This window comes from Anarrhichthys ocellatus, unplaced genomic scaffold (assembly GCF_004355925.1).
Source record: "Anarrhichthys ocellatus isolate YVR2014 unplaced genomic scaffold, GSC_Weel_1.0 scaffold19, whole genome shotgun sequence".
NCBI lineage: Eukaryota > Metazoa > Chordata > Actinopteri > Perciformes > Anarhichadidae > Anarrhichthys > Anarrhichthys ocellatus.
The window spans coordinates 2,537,114-2,546,136 of record NW_022280049.1 but is presented as its reverse complement, the minus strand read 5'-3'; positions in this window follow the sequence as shown (position 1 = coordinate 2,546,136).

The window sequence follows — 9,023 nt, the reverse complement described above, 5'->3', positions numbered from 1 at the left end:
ACTGTAGATAAACATGCATGTGTGGGTGTGTGCAATATTATCCTGAAGAAAAGCAATACACTATTCAGAAAAGCCTTCCCTAGTGTGAATAAAACAGATACTACTGAATTTCCAAGGAATTGATTTTGAATATGAAAACACGGATTATGACTTAACCTCATACACCTCTTTTTTACTAATGGCATCAGGCTAGAGACGATACAGATGGTCAACCCATTCAATTCTTGTTCAACACAGGCAGCACGATTACCAACAAACAACTTATCTAAATACTTGTTTGCTTCGGAAAATCAGAGACGAGGCATCCCACACTACCTGAGTTTGTACACGTTGTCTTGATATTATAGCCATCAGTGCAAATGTTGGCACCGGATGCTCACTGAACATAATGCGGCATCGTGTAAAACATGTTGGACGGAGATAGGGGGGGGGGGGTCGTTGTTTTTTTTTCCAGCGCACTCAGCAGCAGTTACTCAGCACTCACACCTGGAAGCCGTCCAGTGCGACCACAGTGTGATGACCTCCCTCGATCGTCTACCAAGGGGTTAGGTGTATAAAAAACATCAGTAAAAATCAGCTAAACTTCCCTCATTTATACAAAGCACATAAAGTGTCTTCAGTGCTCCTTGTCATAGATTCTCCAAGTTTCTGGAGCTCCACTGGAGCAACTGGAGCAATTAAACGCTGTTTTCTTCACAGTTATTCTATCAATTGTTTATGGGAATGCTGTCTAACATGTCAGTCTAAATTCTACAATCGGTTAATTAAACAGGATCCTAGCGTTCACTCATCTTTTGCACACATGGGCACACACATACACACACACACACACACACGTATTGTGTGCCTTAACAAAGCACCTGAATGAATAATTTACTTAAAGCTAGTGTTACAGTTCATGAAAACATGCTTACCGCAAAAGACACAATGGCAATGCATAATCACAGAAAAGACAGTGTGTCAGAACTTGTTGCTACATTTCATATTTCATATCACAGTGATTCAAATTCCCTCGGCGCATTCTCTCTGCCTCTGTCACTGTAAACAATGGGAAACATCCATCCTAAGGTAACGACAGTCAACGGAGTATGGGCATGAATACTAAAACTATTTGACCAGTGAGAATGTAAAGTTCATGTTAAACAGACCCCACATTCATTTCCCCACATTCACACCCCTGATTCATTTCAACGTTGAGTGCTCCACGCTGACTAACTGATAAATGAGAGCCAACACTGTCAACGCTGAAAACGAGGATCTCATCACTCATTGACTCGGAGAAGTTAAAAAGAAAAGAAAATAGCAGCCGCGGCAATGAAAACGATAGCACCTATGTTTATTATAATTAGCATTGTGGATTTCAGCCATAAAATGGCTTCGATCGTAGAATTTAAATCTGCAACATCAATATCACATTTAACCTTATTTTTTTTTTTTTTATTTCAAAGTCTCTCTTGCTTGCTAAAAAAAAAAGTCCATAGTTGGTAATCATAAAATGTGTGTAATTCTGGAGAAGCACCATTGCGGACATAATACCCTTTAACCATCATGCAACACTACAGCACATTCGGTGAGCATTTGCAAATGCGTGCTTGATACTTGAACAACTCCGCAGCTTATGTTTATTCTGAATTTCCTACATGTTGCACCTCTCGCCAAGCAAAGTGTTTATCAGTGGGAAGATACCGAGTTCAGCTTAAAACTCCATCTCCCCCCATGGCGATGTATGCATGATTAATACAGCCTGTGTGTGCCTGAAGTACACTGGCCATGTAACCAGTGTCTGCCGTGACTCACACAGCCCTTGGCAGGTGGGACAATATCCATCTCATTTCTGAGGAGTGTGTTGGTGCCATCCTCTGCTTTGTCGTTTATAACGGCATTATAACCTGTCATTTTAAATCATGGAAGCTCTTGAATCTTCTCTGGTGTTATTGACTTCAATTTCCTTTTTTTTCCCCATACGTACTCAAACGCTGTGGCTAGATGGAGGAGAGGAACAATCATGTGACCTCTTTTGAAGTCTGGTCCCTGATGACTCGTCTCTTTCTGGGTGCTCGGCACGGTTTTAAATCCTGAATTCCACATCATGGACTTTTAAAGTCTGAATGGTGAATGAGTGTTGGAGGGTATTTGCTGAAAATTAGAAACAATGGAATATAGTAACACTGCAGTTGAAAGATACAGTGTATCTGATCTATCCTGATCTGTACAACACTATTTGTGTGTGTGTGTGTGTGTGTGTGTGTGTGAGAGAGAGATCCTGCTGGATTTAGGGACTTTGTGCAAATGTCAGCAGGCCTCTTAGCACCTCCCAAGCAGCCTAACTGGAAATGGCACTGAGACACTGCTGACCATATGGCTCTTGTAATTAATTGTGCCGATTAATTTTTGGCTCGCCCTCAATGTCTGCACAGTCACTTATGTAACACCAGAAACCCCATGAGCGAGCACTTCCCCGAGCCTTTCATAATGAATGCTGGAGAATGAACAGGAGGGTTGTGTGGTGGTGAAGTTAACACCGCAGCAGAGAGCTTGATCTCATTCAGAAAAAACCCCTGAGGTTATTTGGATCAATCTAATCGTTTTATACGTCGTAATTCATAACATCAACTGAATGGAATGACTTAGAATTTATTAGAAAATATGCTTTAATAGAAATGACTTCCCTCCCAAATCCAGATTTTAAAGAATTATATTATTCTTTAATGTGAGAAGAAAACTAAGTTCATGATAATAAGTCACTTATTTGAATGAAGCTAAAAGGACAAAATATTTGAATATATTGCAGTACGTATACTTGTGTGGCATCTGGCTAATTTGGTCAATATTATTGTAAGGCCACTAAAGGCACCAATGTTACAAATCAAAGCATGTTTACAGATATCCAGCTTACAGATAGAATACAACTGCATATGAAAAAAGTTGCGCAACGCCTTTTCGCAGCAACAGAGGAAGCTGCGTCAAATCTGCTAAATTGCATTAAGTGATGTCTCGTGAGTCAGCATCGTTGAGTTTGAAAATGAAGACAAAAACCTGGGGCTGTGGACTCAGAAAGAGGTGAGGTCACTAGACGTCTGTCGCCCGCAACTCATCTCAGCTTGAGCCGAAATACCCGATGGAAGACAAATTCTCATCACACTAAAAGTGTGCGCTTTGCATCTTTCCCTCCCAGAAAACGCCTTTGTCTGATACACTGGTGCCAAGTACACACAGCATTAGCTGAAAAAGGAGCGAGGCATTGCAGCACCAAGCAATGCAGAAATAATTCCCTGTCATTTCACATAGCTCATGACGTGCAACAGCTGCAAGTGCATGTGGCCTCGATATAGGCCGAAACACTTCAAAGTACAAGAGTTACCCATGTATTATGCATTGTTTAGCGCTCAGCTAAAGTAGAAAGATGAAGAATAGCCGGTGGGCATTTACCACATGTTCATTCATAAAACTAAATATATTCATTGTAAATGCACTGCTCGTATCAGCGCACCTATACTGGATTGTTTTCTTTAACAACTTACTGCGACTGTGAATAATATGCAATGCTGTATTGTGTGTGTAAGATAACCGGGCGATGCTATCAAAGACACCGACAGTCTGTCAACCTCTTCTCTGCATCTCACACAGGGCTCTTCTCTGTTTATGCGCGGCATGTTTTCTTCTGTTTTAATTGACTTTAATTATTTTCCGCTCACAGATTTGAGGTGACCTATAATTTGCGGCTTACAGTTTGTCTACCTAAGTACAGTAAAAGCCCTGATTTGTATGCGCTGAGCCATCAAAAGAGTCCGCGTCACCTTCTGTGTCGTAGGGCACCGTGCTAATCGTCCTTGGCTGACTAAAGAGCTCAGTTTATGACACTGTTTTTTCCTTATAGGAATGCATAGGTGTCGCCTTCAGAATATTAGTCATACTATCTGCGCGTGGGGGAGTCAGAGGGCGTCGCTGGGGGGGGGGGGGCCTTGAAGGGCTCATAGGTTTTTCAAGCCTCATCCTTCTGCCGCTCTCTCTCACCTCAACTCTGCGACTGATAAGACTTCTGCTCCTGCAGCTGTGCTGCTCTGGACCGCCGCGCGGCGATAACAGAGCATCGAGACGTCAAGCTGTTATCTCCTTGATGCTGACATTCACCTCATATACTTGGTAACATGTGTCCAGAAGGCGCAGAGCTCTCACTGAGAGAGCGCTGCGGGGGAACCGAGGAGGCAGAACGCGGTGACGGAAGACTGCTCATAATATGACAACTAAACACGACATGTCACCAAATAGACAGCCTACATTACTGAGCCGCAGATTTAAGGGTTTGACTACTCCATTTTCACATTAGCACCATTACGTCTGCACTAGGAAGCAGTTGTATTGTCGTTATTTAGAAGAGAGTTGCCTGAACTCAGGATCATCAGGTCACTCTGGGCTGTTTAAGGTCACATTACATATTTAGATACCCACCCAAGCCACTTCCTGTTCACCCTGCTGCCGTCTGGTAAGTGATACATAAGTATCAGCTGCCATACCAACAGAGAAGTATGTTTCCTCAGGCCAAGAGTCTCCTAAATTCATCCTCCACCCTCCACGTATAATATAGTTTTGCTTTTTTTGTGTTTTTCTTAAGTTACAAAATGGGACTACAGACTGCATTTCGTTGCGCAACCATGTGCTGTTCAAAAACCTTGAATGAGATGGATTTAGTTCTGTATTTTTTAACATAAATCTAAATGACAAAATACATCATGAATGATTGTCATCTGAATTAAAGATGCAGTTGAACCTAATTCTAACAAAACAATTGCATAGAAACTGTCCAAGTAGTTCAAAAACTATATCTCCAGGGGAAAATAAAAATGAGAGAAGACACAAAACACGCTTTGAAGCCATCACTCCTTTTTAGTTTCAAACATGACACAAGCTGGACAGAAACTGTTGTGAGACAATGTGTTTCGAGACACTTTGTTCTTCAGAATTAAATTAAGTTTTACATTAAAGAGAGGTTTGTACTTCATAAGCGCAGGCAATAAAAGGAAAGGATGTACCTTATCTCTGCCTGTGCTCTCGCTCGCTTTTTATTACAGAGGTAATTTGCATTTTAATTTGGAGCTTGAACCTTTGCTTAATAGAATTAAACTGAGAGACACGTTGACATGGTTTTTTCACCCTTCCAAGGCCTGCTAGTACAAAATCACTCAAGTTGTAGTGAGGCAAGGGGTTGACCCCAGCTGAGATAAGACTTAGAGGTAAACATTGGCTGCCTAAATGCCAATTATTACCATCATTTTCAACAAACTCCCTGCAGAGGCATGTGTATTAACCCGTAAAATGGTGAGCTTTTGAGGAAAACACAAATCAAGGAGATTTTTTTGATTTATCTCGCCCCGTAAAATATTACCTCTTTGGTGTGCAAGATTGGAAGACCTTGCACAGAAAGCCAAACGGTATTGTCTTTTTCTCTTTAATGCACAGCAAGATTGCGGTTTGTTTTTCCCATAATAACTCCCAGGCCTGTATCTGTGAAATTGGAAGTTGGCTTGCCAGAGATTTGAATGTTTACAGCAGCTTTGAATTTCCTATTCCAGTCAATATTAGGTTAGGCTAGGGGGGGGGGGGGGGGCTATGAAGCATGAACAGACTAGCTGTCAACCTACAAGAAAGAGAACCAGACAGAATGAAGTTTGGCATTTTATAATTAGAGATGAGGGGCTAGAGCAGCAAACAATGCATTTCAACTGGCGCACGTCAATGTCTTCTCCTGTAAGTACAATAGCAGGAGTGAGATGTAGCATGAGACGCCTGCCTCAAACAATAACAGCACAACTCCAAAGCACGTGATTGTTCATTTTATTATACGATCAATTTCACTGCTTTCAGTGCGTGAGACTTAACTAAATGACGCACTATGTCTCTACTGATGACGTCTTGTTGGCTTTCTATAGGCTCTGCTCCTCCATCTGTATACAGCGTGAGTCATTTAGTCACAGACAGACAAGTTCTAAACACCGTGTTATTCCAATAGTTGTCAGCCTTGACCTTTAAGGTGCTTTTAATAAAGGTATAATTGATGCCGAAAAGACTGTTATGCCAGAAATACAGAAAGCTGGAAAAGGTCTGACTTACACATAATTTGCCCCGAGGCCAAATTAGTGAGATCTGAAAAGATCATGGCCGCACTGAGCACAGTCAAATAATATAAATACTGTATATATGGCTCTGCTCATCAATGCAGGTGTGTGGTGATGTCTGCCCACACACCTAAGATATCTAGCATGCACTTCAAACACTACATCCAACCGCAATATAGCAACAAATAGGAATTATTCAATATTGCAGCGAAGTAAAAATGTCGTCTTTCACGCACAGCTATACAAAAGAGAGAATGGCTGCATTGTTTGTCAGCAAAGCTTCATCTCTTAAAAGCACCAGTGTGCATTAGACACGGATTTAATCAGTGAAATGCTGGATTAATAACTGACACATTTAAGTCACACTTTGGCCAATACACAGACTGCTGCCAACTGCTTACAAAGCATTAATGCCAGGCACTGTTGCACTCCTCATTTAACCAGCAGTAAACATTAGCGCACACGATAACAGAGTGGAATGTCTTACCTTAAACTGGGTGTTTGTTCTTTGCCTTCCTGTGCAGAAGCATTCAACACCATACATGGCGCCATTCAGACTTGGCTCATCTCTTTTTGATACATCCCAGGTTGGGCTACTGCCAGTAGTAGAGTAGCTCTTTTCAAGGCTAGCCCGAGTGTCCTTTCACCTTCCTCTTCATCATTATCGTTGAAAGTTCAGTTGCCTGGTACTTAGTTTGCTTCTTTGGGTAAAATGACGATTCCGTGGCCTGTTTCCACCACTGAGAGTTCATGTACTTTGATTAGCCCGCCATCAGGAACTCTACTTACCGCACGTGAATGTGCAACAGCGCCTCCACGTGGCCGCCAGAGTAAACTAATGCAATGTAGAGCCCTTAATTAAATAGGCTCTATAGTATAATCTAAATATTTTTACACACCATCTATGTGCTTTGTTATCTGTATTATTCTTTTTTTATTAAACATTGGCTTTCAAATAACTTCAACCTCTTAGCATTCCTCCTCTACTGGCTGACTGACACTTACTTAGGTTTCCAAGGTGGCCACAGTTATTGCAAGTCACCCCCTGCTGGGGCCTATTTCGGCACTATTTATAAATTTAGCAGTTATGAGCACTTCACAGCACATGTGAGGTTGTTTGTATACCACACTGTGTAGCCTGGTGCTGCCTCTGTGAAATAATGAAGATGTGATTGTTTTCCCTTCACATTGTAAAGAGGTTGAATCACTCTCTGCAATTCAAGAACAAAAGTAAAGTGAGACACTTTATTTGTATGATTTTGCAGAAAGCTTGGTTTGTTTATGCTTTGCCGGATACAGACAAACATATTTGTTACCATGTGGTCTTATCTTGCCATTGTCCATACTGTTGCCATGAACATCGCCCGTCTCCGCCCCTCCCTCTCATCCTCAGCCTCTGAAACACTCATCCACGCCTTCATCACCTCTTTACTGGACTACTGCAACAGCATCCTGTACGGCACATCCAGCTAAATCTTCAACAAACTACAATACATCCAAAACTCAGCTGCCCGTCTGCTCTCACTCTGGCACCAGAAATCAAATCACCCCAGTATCCAGTTCAAGATTCTCCTCATGCTCCTCCTCCACAAAGCCCTTCATAACCAAGATCCTTCATACCTTTCCGACGTCCTGCACCGACACACTCCCACCCGTCACCTCAGATCCACCGACGCCAACGTCCTTACCCCCCCCTACTCTGTTCAAGCACAGGACCTGGGTGGACAGGGCCTTCTATGCCGCCCCCTCCCTCTGCAACTCTCTCCCCCAGCACCTCAGACATTCTCCGCCACTTTCAAAACTGCACTTAAAACTCATCTATTTAAATCTGCTTTTAACCTGTAATGCTAGTTATGCATGTTTTTGTTTTGTTTTTTTTCTGTTATAATGTCATCTCTCTTCCTTGTTTATATTGTTATTGCTTTTATCGTTTCTGTTGTTACCATGTAAAGTGCCTTTGAGTACCCTTTAAAGCGTTATACAAATAAAATGTATTATTCTTATTATTATTTATTATTATTATTATGAATTGCCAATGCATACTTGAAGCCTTTAGGCTGTTGCCACTAGAAAAGAATGATTAGTCATAGCCAAGGTGTTGCAGTGGCAATGAGCTGCTGGCATCACTGGGGAGATCCACAATTGAATGCTTATTTATTCAGAGAGACAAGCTGTGCACTTCACATGAGCTTCTCTTACCACATGAAATAAAGTGCTGTATTTAGTAATATTGTTTGCTTGACACTTCTTGAAAAAAAAAAAGCTCAAGTCTTAAATGAATGCAGCTTTACTCAGGTATCCTTGTTGCTTTTTCCTCAAAGGAATTGTTTGATGTACTGATTTGTAATCCAATGAAAGATTTTTCCCATCATATGCTTAAAGGTGAGAGTTATAGTTTCAAACGTCTAAATATTTAGCTGTTTAACAGTGCACAGCGCTGGATTTTGTTGCACCCATTGAATGTTTTTTTCTTTGTGTGCTAGAATCACATTTCTGCACTCAAAGCCTACAAAAGAAAGGGAAAATATATAATAAAGGAACATTTCAGAAACATTAAACAGATAAAACAAAAAATATTTAAAAAAAGCTAAAGTATTGCAGAATGGGGGCGCTAAAGTGGAACCTTTTTTTGTGAGGTTTTGTTCTCTCAGGCGTTAATTAATACCCGGAAGTGGATTCACCACGCGCCTATAATGACTACGCCAGCTAATGTAAAAAAAAAAGTAAATATTGGTTCTCGTGCCCGTAAGTCTACAAAAGAGGAGAGTTGATATGCTGCAGCTCCAGAGCAAACGTGTCAGTTGGCGAGGCGCGTGCAACAAGTAAAGAGGTTTAGCGCAGAGAGACTGACACTGAACCCGGCTTATTGACAACTGTCCCGTTTACTTTAAGGTAAAAGCCAAGTGTTTG